General features: G+C 40.8%; 1 protein-coding gene across 3 annotated transcripts in view; it reads right to left on the reverse strand.

Moving 5' to 3' along the window:
• LOC133133902 (HMG box transcription factor BBX) overlaps positions 1–12,376 on the reverse strand; it is a 37,547-nt gene extending 25,171 nt beyond the window's left edge. For 2 of the 3 annotated variants that reach the window (XM_061250186.1, XM_061250184.1), the window contains exons 1-2: positions 11,401–11,711; positions 9,884–9,968 (exon numbers count right to left, since the gene is read on the reverse strand). The gene's annotated coding sequence lies outside the window, so the exon portion shown is untranslated. Of the gene's footprint in view, positions 1–9,883; positions 9,969–11,400; positions 11,712–12,286 lie in introns of those variants that run through there. The other variant, XM_061250185.1, reaches the window with a different exon arrangement.
• Between the last annotated feature and the right edge of the window lie 4,238 nt (positions 12,377–16,614).

Here is a 16,614-nt window from a genome sequence, read left to right on the forward strand (position 1 = left end):
AGTTCTGGAGATGGTTGGCAGGTGCAACAGTGCATATGTAAAAATCCACACAAGGCCGATGGCACTGAGCATGTATTAACGGTGCCAGTGGGGTTAGTTACAGGCTTAGTCACCAGGGAGGTTTGTGTGGTACTGGCATTTTAGGGCATGGTTGGCAGGTCAGGTAAGAGGGTCTGGAAATCTACTCATGACCAGTGGCACTGAGCAGGCCTTAATGGTGCCAGTGGGGTTAGTCACAACCTTAGTCACCATTTGGGGACGGCACTCAAAGGCCAAAAACACAGTTTCTAATCCAACAAAGCATTTTGTCAGTGGAAACCTTTTATCTTTTTTTTATTTTTATGTAAACAGAAATTATCTGCTGCTTTTTCTACCTAATTTGGAATTCCAGATTGGGATTCTGCCTCGCCATTCACCACTGAGATATCTGTACCCACCAACAAAGAACTGCTAGGAACTATTTCACAACCTAAAGGTCACACGATAAGAGAGCTAGCACTCTCATACTGACAAGTTTTAACTTCAGCATTATTGGAAGATACTAGAGTTAACATGATGATCCTCTGTAGGATGAGACCTACTGTGCTTTGCGGTTGTAGCCTCCACGGTAATAGCTGGCTTATGACACAGCTGAGACCAGGCCTCAAACAGTCGACCGCAGGGCCAAGCCTCAAACAGTCGACCGCAGGGCCAAGCCTCAAACATTCGACCGCAGGGCCAAGCCTCAAACAGTCAACCGCAGGGCCAAGCCTCAAACAGTCGACCGCAGGGCCAAGCCTCAAACATTCGACCGCAGGGCCAAGCCTCAAACATTCGACCGCAGGGCCAAGCCTCAAACATTCGACCGCAGGGCCAAGCCTCAAACATTCGACCGCAGGGCCAAGCCTCAAACAGTCGACCGCAGGGCCAAGCCTCAAACATTCGACCGCAGGGCCAAGCCTCAAACAGTCAACCGCAGGGCCAAGCGTCAAACAGTCGACCGCAGGGCCAAGCCTCAAACATTCGACCGCAGGGCCAAGCCTCAAACAGTCGACCGCAGGGCCAAGCCTCAAACATTCGACCGCAGGGCCAAGCCTCAAACAGTCAACCGCAGGGCCAAGCCTCAAACAGTCGACCGCAGGACCAAGCCTCAAACATTCGACCGCAGGGCCAAGCCTCAAACATTCGACCGCAGGGCCAAGCCTCAAACATTCGACCGCAGGGCCAAGCCTCAAACATTCGACCGCAGGGCCAAGCCTCAAACAGTCGACCGCAGGGCCAAGCCTCAAACATTCGACCGCAGGGCCAAGCCTCAAACAGTCAACCGCAGGGCCAAGCGTCAAACAGTCGACCGCAGGGCCAAGCCTCAAACATTCGACCGCAGGGCCAAGCCTCAAACAGTCGACCGCAGGGCCAAGCCTCAAACATTCGACCGCAGGGCCAAGCCTCAAACAGTCAACCGCAGGGCCAAGCGTCAAACAGTCGACCGCAGAGCCAAGCCTCAAACAGTCAACCGCAGGGCCAAGCCTCAAACAGTCGACCGCAGGGCCAAGCCTCAAACAGTCGACCGCAGGACCAAGCCTCAAACATTCGACCACAGGGCCAAGCCTCAAACAGTCGACCGCAGGGCCAAGCCTCAAACAGTCGACCGCAGGGCCAAGCCTCAAACAGTCGACCGCAGGGCCAAGCCTCAAACATTCGACCGCAGGGCCAAGCCTCAAACAGTCGACCACTGGCCCAAACCTCAACAGGGGCCACATTCTCCACCCAAAAGCCTCAAAGAGGTGCAATTTTCAAGACCCCTTCCCAGCAGCAGGATCATATACAAATATATAAGTATTTTATAGGTTGAAACTGATGAAAATAACATTGTAAAAATGGAATATACTGCAACATGCATATGATACATTTCACAATAGTACTTAAAATGTATATTTGCATTTCTGAAAGTTGTAATAATTAGTATATTACATAATTGTATTTTGATTAAATTATGCATGAATTGTATTTCAATACTTTGTTACTATTTTCAGAGGTCAGGCAGACGATTAGCTAAAACAAATTCTATATGCAAATATACCACAAATAATATATACCAGCACTGTGCACATGTTACTGAAGGTTATCATCAATATTTAGGCTATTCCTCAGATAATCAATTGTCAGACAAAATTCAGTTTGGGAATGGGAACAGAGGACACATTTTCAGGATATTCAAATCAAACCAGCACTAATTTTCAGGGGCTGTAAAATACATCGCCATTTTGACTTTCCAATTGCCTGTTTTGTATTTACAATGAGGCAGGATTCCAGAATAGACACGTATCACAAAATGGAGGAATTTAATGACAATGTTTATTGCCCATGAGACAGGACCTACAGCCAAAAACTACAGCTAAATTCTCAGAGCCACAATACTCTTAAACCGTATCAATTATTCAATACAAAGCATTTTCATCCCAGAAGAAGTGTTTTATTTAAATACAGTTCTTGAGAGGACACACTTGTGGAATGGCTAAATGCTTTCACAATTCCACTATTTAATCTTAAATCACAATTCAATTTTATGCAATATTTTCTTAACAGAGGACTGGAAATATACACTCAGTGAGCACTTCATTAGGTAGACCTGTACACCAGCTTTTTAATGCAAATATTGAATCAGCAGCCATCTGCATAAAAGCAGGCAGACATGGCCAAGAGGTTCAGTTGTTCTTCAGACCATACGTCAGAATGGGAAAGAAATGCGATTTAAGTTACTTTGACCATGGAATGATTATTGGTGCCAGACAGGGTGGGTTCGAGTATCTCAGAACTACTGATCTCCTGGGATTTTCACGCACAACAGTTTGCACAGAATAATGCGAAAAATCTTTTTTCAATCATCTAGTGACCAGTTCTGTCACCAGAAATGCCTTGTTAATGAGACGTCAGAGGAGAAGGGCCAGACTGGTCAAAGCTGACAGGAAGGTGACAGTAACACAAATAACCATACTTTACAACAGTGGTATGCAGAACAGAATCTCTGAACACACAACGCGTCAAACCTCTTGTGGATAGACTACAGCAACAGAAGAAAAAAAGAAAAAGTCCAATAAATACCTAATAAAGTGCTGAGTGTATTTTTAATCTAAAACATCAAAATTATATTAAGCATCATTTAACGCATCTAATGTCATGTTGAAAGTCATCTACTCGAGTTTCAGAAGAAGCCAACGTATGGGAAAGTGTTTTATAGGTTGAAACTGATGAAAATAACATTGTAAAAATGGAATATACTGCAACATGCATATGATACATTTCACAATAGTATTTAAAATGTATATTTGCATGTCTGAAAGTTGTAATAATTAGTATATTACATAATTGTATTTCGATTAAATTACGCATGAATTATATTTCAATACTTTGTTACTATTTTCCACTTCTCTAAAGGATGTCAGGCATACGATTAGCTAAAACAAATTCTAGTGTGCATTAATAATCTCACACATTTTAAAGCATTGGTGAAAAATGAGTAAGCTTTGTGGATTTCTCTTGCCTGTATTGGTCTTTTGATAGTTCCATGTTCTGCTTCCACAAAACAGAGTGTGCTTAAGATGGATTTCGCCTCGTTTGCTCAGTCTCTGGGATGCAAAATGCTTTGAGGCAGTCTGTTCACTTCTGTAGACACAGTTCACTCACTCTGTCCACCCCCAACTTTCATTTTCAACCGTGGGACACTTTCAGTTTTCCATGGCAACAGTGTAAGACCTGGTGTGCACTAGTATTTACGTCTGGGATAAATGCCTCAATGTGAATTATAATTACCTCAGAGACACTATTACTGTCTGTCAGTGTGACTTTAAGAATCTAACAAATGACCAAATTCACCGGTGAAAACTTTAAATCAATGACTGAAAACCCCAATCGCCTGGATTCCTGACACGAGCGAGAGGCCTCAAAGCGTACATAAATACATACTGTACATACAGTGCAGTCTGTAAGTATTTGGACAGTGGTACAATTTTTGTTCTAGAATATGTTCAATGAACGTGAGGTTAAAGTGCAGACCGGTAGCTTTAATTTGATATTGAGTGATCTGATATTTCTGAGCCTAATGATGGCGTTCATGACTGTCATTGGCACTACTCTGGTTCTCATGGTGACAAATGCTAATAACAGACCCCAAAGGCAAACAAAAGCCTAGAATCAAGACTAGATACTGAAAGTTCTCTTATACCTGCACAAAGGAAGTGACTTCAAGCGAGAGAATGCACCTGACTAATCGGAAACAGCAGAGATGTGAACTGTCCAATAACTTTTGGTACCCTAAAATGGGGTGACCCTAAAAAGCGATGCAATTCCTGAAATACCCTCAAAATAAAGGTGCCAGTCTGTACTTCATAGTTTCTTTTCAAATGAAATGTTCTGGAGTAGAGACAAAATAACATACATTTTACCACATACTTACAGACTGTATTGTAAATGCATACAACACAACATCCAAACAAGAAGTCTTAATTCACAAACACCACTCCCATTCACATTTCCTCTTTCTCCAATAAAGATTGACTCGCCCACTGCTTTGCCAGTGGGGAGAGTCTTTTCACTGCATATGGAGATCACAGAATAAAGGCCTGATCCAGGTTTAATTCATCAAGGTGTTTAGGGAGATTGTGGTACAGTCTGTAGGGCAGCCACATCTCAAGCCCATACACGATTCCCCCAGTGTGGTCAGGGGTTTGGTTCAGCCTTGACTTTCGGTACTGTGATCCCCTCTCCATCTGTACCCCGCTCTGCTTTACCTCGGTCTGATTTTAAAAAATGTAAAAAGACAGATGGAAGGAGATCCAGGTCCCTTAAAAGATAAAAAGTAAATTACATGGGTGTTCTTCAAAGAGTTGGAGCTGACTACAGCAAATTGAGGCACCACAAAATCCTAGGTGTTTTTATTAGCTCGAGTTGTGCTCCTTGCCCAATACAAAATGGCTGAGAGCACGTCTGATTAATAGGCTATGATCCTTTCCAGTGCACGCCGAGTATACTTGCAGGCCTTACTATATTATTCATTTGCAAAACAGATGCACTCATTCAGAGTTACTTAAAACCCATACATTCATGAACTAGTTTTTGAGGCTGAATGTTTTCTGCAGCAATCGAGATAAAAGGGCTCAACTACTGCTCAAAATTCCATCACACTGAGCGCAAAAAGAGATCATTTTGGGGTTGTGCTTTTAGGAGTAATCTTAAACACTATGGGTTGTGCCTATTCCAACCATATTCCCCCCCCATTCTCAGTCTCCTTGCAGACTTCTTCAGGTTCTTCTCCAGAATATCCCTGTATTTGGCCCCACCCATCCTCCCTTCAATGTTGACAAGTTCCCCAGTCCCTTTAGATGAGAAACATTCCCATAACATTATGGTGCCTCCACCATGCTTCACAGTCGGGATGGTGTTTTTTTGGTGATGAGCGGTGTTGGGTTTTTGCCAAACATAGCGTTTGGCATTCATGCCAAAAAGTTCTATTTTGGTTTCATCAGACCGCAAAACGTTCTGCCAGTTTGTTGCAGGTTCCCCAAGGTGTTCTTTTGCAAATTTCAAGCGGGCCTCCTGGTGGACATTTTTGAGAAATGGCTTTTTTCTTGCCACCCTTCCATACAGGCCAGATGTGTGCAATATCTTTGATATAGTTGTATGATGCAAAAGTTGGCCATAAAATCCTGGAGCTCTTTCAATGTTGCCATTGGATTCTTGGTAGCCTCTCTGACCAGTTGTCTTCTCTCCCGGTCATCCAGTTTAGACGGACGCCCTGATTTTGGCAGACTGAGTGGTACCATGCACTTTCCATTTCTTAACAGTGCTCCAAGGTATCTTCAAAGCCTTAGAAATATTCTTATATCCCTCACCTGATGTGTACCTTTCCACAACTTTGTCACAGACTTCTTTTGCAAGATCTTTGGAGCCCATGCTTCTGCCTTTCAGTGAGACTGCTCTTGCATACTAAGGGACCATGGTAAACAGCTGTTTTTATTCATGTCATCAAGTTAATTGCTGTGATTTCACACAGGTGTGGGGCAATTAGCTATTGTTTGGTCTTGAATGCAATTTGCCATTTCCTGAGATAGTTTATGGGATGATTCAGTAAAGGGAGTGGATACTTATCAAACCAATTTATTGCAATTGTTCATTTTTAATTAATGTTAAAACAATTTTTTTATAGGTTTTTCACTTTGAAAAGGTTAAGTACTGTATGTAGATTCGTAGAAAAATTGCACTTTAATTACAGGCTATATGTCAAGTATAAGGTATACTTGACATATGGTATATTATTTTCTATCCACTGTATATATTTTTTTTAAAACAGGTTCGATGCCAGTTGATAAGTTATGAATCATTATACCAATATCCAAATCTGTACTTACTGTAAAGTACTGTTCTACAGCTCAAGGTATTAAAAAAAAATATATATATATATTTTTTTTTATGAAAGGTAGTAGCTCACACCTACCTACTTAAAAGTACTGTCACATTAGAAGACACAACTATAGAAGATAAGTCCCTGCTACTTTTCCTGTCTGAACACCCTGAGGCAAGGCATTTTGTTGGGCAGTGCAAAACCTACATCATCTACACTACAATAATAATCCTATTTCCTGAAAGTTACACAATACATGTTTTACACAAAATCCCCCCCAAATACTGCAAAGTAACAGTATAGAGTATAGATTTGGATGAGAGGCTTATTGTCCGCTTATTGTGATGTAATGTTTGGTCAGTAATGTGACTTTACTCAAAACCATAATGTGTGCACAGGTGTGCCATAGCTGTGACCTATTGTTATGAGGTTTACAATGATCACTGGATCATAATTATAATGGACAGGTATCTGGTACACAGAAGTACATTCATGGCAGAATACCACCCTTTGGCATGCTGAAGTTTGTAAATCAGAAAAGTGTTTTTATAACTACTCTCTAAATGAGACCCAAAATGAGATAATATCAGTGACTTGCCTTGTGTGGCATGAAGAAAAAATAGCATTGCAAGAATGTGTGAATGCAAGCCTATATGAGGTGGGTTAAACATCATGTCGGCTAAAGTTTATCAAATTTGGCCCATTAAAAGTAAACTGACACACTAAATCAACAGGTGTGCAAAGAAATTCACTCCACAATGACATGTTGGCACCTGCCAATTCAACATTTAGGAAATATTGCACTATGTACATATTACATGCAAGGAATTGAAAATTGAATCAGCTGAAGAGCATATGGAACTGGGTTCAGTTACCACACCACAAACAATCAGTAGCATTCATTATTCAGGGCAGCTATTGTCTCAAATAAGAGAATCCAAAGAAAATAAGAGAATCCAAAAAATAATATAACAGGTAGAAACACCCAAGTGATATTACATACAGCCTTTATGCCCTCAAGGCGCCTCTTATGGAGTTATGAAACAACTACTCCCTATAGTCTCCTTTCCCAACACAGAGATGTTTATGCACAAGACATCATCTTTGTGCATCACTCCAATTACGACAGCAAATCCAAAATGTGTCAAAAGTCATTGAACAAATCACAAAGAAAACAGAAGAAACATTACCGGAAAATCCTGCTGAGAAAAGACCATTTTAATGTTCCAATTTTGCCAGTCCTCAGTAAGTCTACATAAATTAAACAATGGTAGATGAATATGCATGCATTAAATGAATCATATCAGAATCTTCAGAATGCATTTAACCACAGTGAATGATGAAACTGATAGCCTACATCAAACCAGTATAAGAAAAACCTGTTACTACGTTTCACTGGGGCAAAATAAAAAATTACACTACATCCAAGAACAGGCTGAATTTCTGCTACTAATTTATCTGAACTAGCAGGTGGTATCAACAGCGGGACCCATTTAAGGGTTTATCATCACTATCGTCATAATGACTGAACTGACTCAATTCCAAAATGGCCCAAACCTGTAGTAGCAGGCAAAATCTAATATTCAAGAAAGAAGTTTGATATAACACCACATGGTGCAAAACCGATGCTGTGCATTATCCCTAATATAAATTTTATAAAACTTCCAAAAGGGTGCAACTCACTCCAGATCAGAATACCCTACACCTCACCTCTGAGATCACCAAACAGTAAAATGTTTGAGAAAATCAGACCATAATATAAGATTGCAGAATGCTGATAAAATACCACGCATCTGCAAAGATAAGGACAATCATTCAGTTGCCCCAAGGCCTGTCTGCAGTATCTAGTAAAAAAAAAAATTTACTAATTAAGAATTGTATCCTTATTTAGCAGATGCTCTCACATACAGCAACTGAAGGTTAAGGTACAAGTACTGTAGGAAAACATAAACAATGCCTCTTAAAGATGACAAAAAGAGATGGGATAGTACAGTATCTACATCTCATGTTTGTAGTTGACGGATTGCCATGGTTTTTAAGCAGGTACAGGAGTATAAGCCACCCAGACAGACTACGTCCCATTTCATCACAGAGTTGGTCTTCAAAACTGTTCCCACTGGGTGAAACTACAATTATTCAGAAGAACTCTAAAAAGCCCACCAAACCTGAGTAACTTCATTGATCTCAACCCTGATGACAGCCAATGCCATTATGGTCGGCATTTATATTAAAGGTGACCGATCATGCATTCAATTTTCACATAAACACTTTAGAATATCTCATGTATGAAACCCCCTATGAGTGCAGGGCAAACTCTTAACATACCGCAATACTGTGAGACTTGCACTTGTACACAGAAGAAATCAGAACATAGTCACATTTCATGCAAAAAACTAAACGGTACTGTAGAACTGTGAAAGAGATGCTTTAGAACAATTTAGATGCTATGCCTTTCCTCAAGTATCATATCATATGGGTGTCATGTCACAAGCAGCAGAGAAATGGTTTCAATTCAGGATTATTCATCAGATGCAGGCTGCAATTCTGTATTAGATGTCATGCCACTTTGGAATATGCCTACACATTCCAAGCAAAAACTGACCTATGCTATTTAGAAAGCTGAAACTATGTCAAACAACTATTTTAGATTGAACTCCTTCAAACATTAGACATCAACTCCAAAAAGGGCTTGCCTCAATTAGTGAATGATAATGTATTTGATTGTCGCACCATTGCATAAGTAAGTGCCTATTGGTAAATACCTTACCCCAGCAATGACTAATCACCATTTCATTTTGTGCATTGAAACTGCAGAGCAACAAAATAAGCATAAGCATGTTTAAGCAGTAAACATGCTGACTTTAAAATGGGGCAACCACTGACTGGATATCTTAATGGCAGCTTGCCATTGTACAATTGAATTTAACATCTATAGATGTTAAATTCACAGCTCCATGCTGGCTATATGTATTCCTACAGAAAACGATGGATGCATATTATTTTTGTAGTTCAAGTGAAAGGTTGTCAGTAAAAAGTATACCCTGCAACACTGATATCTGATACTGTATTACAAGGCATCTATGACAATTTGGGCAATTGTCCCAGAAGAGTATAACACAGTAATTGCACAGGACATACAAGTGATAGTCATCATTGTTTTATATCCAATTCTAACATCATGGTGCAAGACCATTCTTCCCAAGTTCCACGGAGTCATATGATTCGTAAAATTGAGAACTGAGCGGGATCTCTTATTTAACATTGAAGGGTTAATATTAGTTTTTTGTGCAACACTATAGTTATTCATGTCTGCACAAATTAAACGGTCACCGACCGTTTTAACACACACCTAAGTCATCAATGAAAGTATATTTCTGCGCAGACGTATATTACTAGCAGGCTACAGTGGCGTTTATCACAGTGGAATGTTATAAGTAATTTGATTAACAACAGATGAATAGAAACTAAATAAAACAAAAATGACAAATGAACTGCAAGCGTACTTACTTAGGCACAGAAAATGGAAAGACTGTATCTGAAAGATGAAGATGAATCTGTCAGTCCGGCTTTGTCATGCGATGAGGATGATGACCTATAAAATACAAAAACACTGTGTCCTTAGTCAAGAGACACATCTTGCTATTCTCAGTCACTGCACCAAACTACCATCGGTGGTAACATTCGACCATTTTATCAATCCGCTACATATCGGGCTCACAACAGACCGTTCACAATGTCGCCTTAACTTTGTAACATGTGTGAGGCAAACGTGCGGTAGTCGAGTAGCAAACTATGGTGGCACATTATTTTTCGTAGTTCAAGCGTAAAGTTGTGCATTCAAAATCCAAACAATCCATCGACATTCTTCGAAAGCTACCTGATCGTTTGAGTATAAATCCTTACGATGCATTTATGTTTCGCAAAAAACAAACAAAAAAACAATGCCAGGTACAGTTGAGTCGATTGGATGTTGAGTAATTGCAACGTTGGAGCAGTTTTCAGGTAAGAGTGGACTAGTGCTGCCAGCAAACCGGAGGTGCTCTTTTTCACGGTGCCGAGAAGTAGAAAATGTAAGACAATATCTTACAAATGTCCTGCCCCGAAACAAATGTTCCTTCCAGACGAATAATTATTTACTTAATCTGTCCTAATAATCTCAGTCGGACCAAACTCAAATTCGCATCTCAGTGCAAAATGTCGATCTGGGGTCTGACAAGACAGACAAGCGAACGAGAGTCCATCTTGCTTTGAGGAAACTGAAGTATAAATCTCACTCCTGTCAAACTCAGCAAATGCAATCGTAATAAAATATTTCCCCTCGTGACAAATTGACCTCTTTCATTAATTAAACTTGGGGTAATCGGTCCAGATATGCGCAAAAATCCGTTAATTTGGCCTGATCTCCGTTTCCGATCTGTTAGACGGTATAAAAGTAGCTAGCCAGCTAGCTAGCCAGCCTCCTGATGCGAGTTGCTGTAGCTCACAGAACGTGTCATTAGCAGAACATGCAATGGTTTCAAAAGCCCCTGGGTCACTTTGTAACCGACATCACCTCACTTTTGTAACAGAACTTTTACTAATGTTACCATTTTTAGCCGATCAGAGTGTGTTTCTATTTGTTCGGATTGAAAATAGTCGAGTATTCGATGGGGGGGAAGTGCCCATACCAATCCTCTGAGAGGAAAGCGAACAGCTTCTGACTGGGCTATGTCGTAGCTACATATTGTCTCCAGGTTTTGCATCGTCCGTTTTACCAAACACTAACTACAGATGTTTGCCATGCCTTGATAAAAGGCATGTATTTACTAATGACGACGTACATTTATTCAATGCAATTATATGCGATAAATAATTTACGAATAACGAAAAGCTGCACTCTGCCGCTGTCAGCACGGTGCAACAAACTGGCACAATTTTCGCACTAGATGACTGAGTGGTCTCGATAAAACGGCACTCGGGTCTTACTGAAGCATAACATACCTGCAAGTTTTCTGTCATGATGGCTCATAAACACGAAAACTTACCTCCGAACCCCAGCTCAAATACCAGGGCCTTCGCATTCCAGCCTCAGTCCACCTTTAAACTTATTGACACCTCATAACAGTTCTGCACTGATGGCTGGTACAATAACACAAATACAAGCGACAGACTCCGAACACTTATTTTGCCAGACGAACCTTCTGCGTTGAGCGCAACGACGCTGCCATAACTCACCAAACTAACTATTACATGTGATGCTTATCTGTCAAAATAACACACTTGTTCAATTGAAAATTGATGATTGTACTTTCGTTTTCTTCGAACAATTTTCTCGGCTTGTTTTTTCCTTGCCCTCCCCCCGTTCGCTCAAGTGTGTTTTCTCTCTCTCTCTCTCTCTTTTCTCTCTCTCTCTCTCTCTCTCTCTCTCTCTCTCTCTCTCTCTCTCTCTCTCTCTCTCTCTCTCTCTCTCTCTCTCTCTCTCTCTCTCTCTCTCTCTCTCTCTCTCTCTCTCTCTCTCTCTCTCTCTCTCTCTCTCTCTCTCTCTCTCTCTCTCTCTCTCTCTCTCTCTCTCTCTCTCTCTCTCTCTCTCTCTCTCTCTCTCGTCTTGTGTAGCCGAATTCTGAATGTGGATGTTCACTGCTTAGTATTTACTGGCCTAGTCGTGTAACATCATCACTTTGATTCTGGTCTTAGAAGACACGCATCTTTGCTAACTTTTGCAATTTTTTGGAGGGGTGAGGGGAAAGTCACTCTTTAAGTGTCACCGGGAAATAGGGAGAGAGACTGATGACTACGTTTGCCCAGTGAGCCACTATCTCTGTTTGTCGTGTGTGACTATACTTAATATAGCTTCCTGGGTGTTGTGTTAGTAAAGGATTGGAGAAGTGCTTGGAAAATGAAGTGTAACAGTATCAGTATGCAAGCACTTACCCGCGACAGGCCACCCAGTGAAATTATTTGGAAAGTAAAGCGTGGTAGCCTACTCCAAGGAGCCGTTGTCCACCTCTCTCACCATCGCCCAGTATTTCTCTCAGTTTTGCAACATACAGTACTGTTCATGCACTGAGCGAAAAAAAATTTTTTTTCATGTAAGGCTGATAGTGATTGGATGCTGGCATGAGAGACAGCTAGCTCCAGCCACACAGCGAGCTTATAACAACAGAGCACCGCTAAGAGACAGAGAGATTAATATAACATTTTCATAATGTTCTGGAAATGAAGAACACTTACACCGCACAACAGACCAGGTAGGGGAAGTACCACCAAATGCTCACCCAACTAATTATCCTACAGGACAGTGAAATGGAGGCACCATCGGTCGAAGCCCCACCGCGTCCCCGTGACACAACAACCTACGGGCACGAGAGAAAGAAACAGCAGTATTATAAAAAGCCGATATTTACAGTAACAGTTCAGGTTGACTCCTGACAAGTACTCATAGTCATTCGTGGCATTGCAGAAAAACACATGCATTTAATACGTTACGTTAGGGAATGGGAACTCGTCACGCAAATCTCGGTGGATTTAACAATTTTGATGGACTTTTTCTCCCTCCCACCGTTTCACGTCCTGTAACGTTGTGTTGCTCAGAATATTGTTTTCCTCTTGCAAATGACCCCCACCCCCAGAAAAATGGTCAAAGTTAACTGCTGCCTAGCTGCCATGACGATGACTTGAGTTGTTAACCTGTCACCAAGTATCGCTGTTACTGGATTTGAACGATTTGCTTAATGCTAAAAAGTGGAATCTGTTTGGCATACGTAGGATTCATGGATTTTGTATCGATGCTGTCGTAGCCTATATTGCCCAGCCTACTGTCAGACACATGGGCCCAGTTTACAGACATGCACAGTAATGGGCTACCCTCATTATTTTAAAGTATGTTTCCTGCATGCTTGGCGAAACACAGGACAGATAGCTGCGTAGAATAGAGTAGTGGATAAAGGCGTACTTAATTCATGCTTATTATAAAGCAAGTAAATAAATATTCTTACGGTAGTAAAATACATGTGTACATCACTACGATCCAGTTACATTTTATTTCACTCCAAGACAATGTACCGATAATATCCACAATGCAATGCCATACACAGTATCACTTGCTGCCTTCTACTGTAGGTCGTAACACTTGGAAGAGTAGGTTTTTGGAATTTTGTATCGCATTGCTTTCAGTTACCTTGTTAATGTTAAGTCCTGCAAGAGTCGAGCATAATATTAGGACTTCAGCCTCATATTTTAACTATGGGAATTCAACTTCGTGGAACGATGTCTTTCCGGGGGGGCAAGTGTGTAGGAAACTTGTGTAAACAATAGGCATCAGGTATGTTTGCGTAGAATCATTTTCGTGTAAGCTAGGCGTGCAGTGAATACTGGAAATGTCAATATCTGCCAAGAAACCAGCAGCCCATTATTTTATTATTATTATTATTATTGAAAAAATAGATCACTTGATTGCATGTATTTAATTACCAAAAGAGCTTAAGGGCAATTTCAGGACCAGGTGTACCAGCATACACTCACGCGCACTTTATTAGGTATTAATTAGACTTTTAAAAAATACTTCTTGGTCTTCTGCTGCTGTAGCCTATCAACTTAAAGGTTTGACGTGTTGCGTGTTCAGAGATGCTCTTCTGCAATACCTGTAATGTGTGCTTACCTTCCTGTCAACTTTAACCAGTCTGCCCTTCTCCTCTGACCTCTCATTAACAACACATTTTTGTCAGCAGAACTGCTGCACACTGGATATTTTTATGTTTTTTGCACCATTCTCTGCAAACTCTGGAGACTGTTGTCGATGAAAATCCCAGGAGATCAGCAGTTTCTGAGATACTCAAATCACTCTGTCTGGCACCAACAATCATTCCATGGTCAAAGTGACTTAGATCTCTAAGAAATCTTAGATTTATTCCCCATTTTGACATTTAATCTGAAAAACAGCTGAACCTCTTGACCATGTCTGCATGCTTTTATGCATTTAGTTGCTGCCACATGATTGGCTGGTTAAATATTTGTATTAATTAGCTGGTGTACAGCTCTACCTAATAAAGTGAATGTAGATGTCTCTCCTAAGGTTGCATTTTATTATTTGACTAAAGTAGATATACAGTCTCATAAAATGCTTCCATATGATTCAAGATGAGATAAGACATAAGAACCATTTTCATGTGTTTTGCTGATTAAGGATATTATAGTGTTGAACATTAGAAATGGCAAAAAAAAATATATGTATTTAAAAAAATAATATATATATTATATATATATATTTTTTTTTTTGCCATTTCTAATGTTCAACACTATAATATCCTTAATCAGCAAAACATATATATATTGATTAGACCAAGCAGGAGCCTTGCTCAAGGGCCCAACAGCTGTGCGGATCTTATTGTGGCTACACCCGGGATTGAACCACTGACCGTGCGGGTCCCAGTCATGTACCTTAACCACTATGCTACAGGCCACCCAAACATATATATTACATATTTAAAAGCATTACTGTATTACAGGTGCATAGTCAGTAACATTTGCACAAGGGAGGAGCACTCTACACATAGCTGAATGAATAGAGATATGAGAGAGAACTGCTCCTGCTACTGACAGCAGACTCACTGACTGGGTTACTAAGGAATTACCACCAACAAAGTAGTTTACCCACGCTCACCACTAGCTACATGATAGCTTGCACACAAACTAAAAACATGAGATGAACATCTTTGATAACCAAATCAAATAAGCTGTGAACCTATACGAGAATTAGGAGACGCCAGAGTTTCTCTGTTTTAATCAGTTGCATACTGCATCAGTTGCATAGCTCTTTCAGCTGACATTCACAGTTTTAAATAGTCAGGAAAGCAACACATAGGAATTGCTGTTAAAATTGCTTTGCATCTGACCATGATAAAAGTGGCTAGCTAGCAGCAACAACTCTGGCATTAATAAAAAAGTGCTTGTCTATCTAAAAAACAGACAACTCTTTCTTTCCTTAATATTCTTGAGCCAATTAATTTAATCTTTAGGAAATGCCATTTAGCCAACCAAATTTGATGTGTGTATGTGTGTCCAGTGGAGGAAGAGTTTGACCCAACTACTCTACTGTGACTTTGAAATGATTTAGCACAATGTACAGTAACATTGCATTGACATAAATAAGTACATATTTCACTGAGTGTCACCCAGTGAAGGGTTATTCGAACCTTTGCACCCCATTCACTCAGTGGCAGTGGTTTGAAGAATAAGACATCTGATCACTGACTTTAAAGTCATAGTTGCATTGTGAAAAATAAACTAGGAACTACAGGTAGCAAAGCAATTTTATGCATGTGCAAAAATAGATTTTTTAAAGAGCTGAAAATGGGAAACATCCCTTGTGGCTACAGTAGCCTGATATCAAGAGATGCCACATCAGTGTGCCAAGAAAGTGTACTGCCCATTTATTGTTTTCTTTTTAACCGATTAGTATTCACCGATTTTTCCATTTGCAAGCCCAAACTATCACAGCGACTGTGAATTTGGTAGGGTTCAGACTGTGTTCTGTTCTGCCAGACACCTCTTCTCCTCACTCTGAAATGCAAACCTTCTCTCCCCAGGTGAAGCTACAGCCAACATCAGAGGGCATCGCCGCATTGAGGGCTAGTGCTTTAGTAGAGTGCTCCATCTCACAGTCTCTGAACATCATGCTTCTGTTTGAGTATTAAGCCCTCTGCACACAAAGCTCATCGCCCCAGACAAGCAAGAAAAGGTGACTCTTGTTGACCACTTCAGACTCTTTTCAGCACAAAACAAGTGAGGGCACAGTAGATCAATAGCAGCTACCTGAACTTACTATGAGCCAGCTTGAGGCATGTAAAATGAACATTCCAGAAGGCAACAAATAAGCTTTACTTCAGGTTTAAGTCATAATTATTGGTTTCAGGTATTCAGGGTGATGCCTCACAATAATATACGGCTATTATAGGGAAGGAAATAATTATTAAATGTATCTAGTAATGCAGGGCGGCACGGATAGTGCAGTGGGTAGCACTGCCGCTTCACAGCAAGGAGGTCCTGGGTTTGAATCCCCGTCGGCCGGGGCCTCTCTGTGCAGAGTTTGCATGTTCTCCCTGTGTCTGCATGGGTTTCCTCCGGGTACTCCGGTTTCCTCCCACAGTCCAAAGACATGCAGGTTAGGCTGATTGAGTCTAAATTGCCCATAGGTGTGTGAGTGAATGGTGTGTGTGCCCTGCGATGGACTGGCGACCTGTCCAGGGTGTATTCCTGCCTTT

This window comes from Conger conger, chromosome 7 (assembly GCF_963514075.1).
Source record: "Conger conger chromosome 7, fConCon1.1, whole genome shotgun sequence".
In the NCBI taxonomy this organism is placed as follows: domain Eukaryota; kingdom Metazoa; phylum Chordata; class Actinopteri; order Anguilliformes; family Congridae; genus Conger; species Conger conger.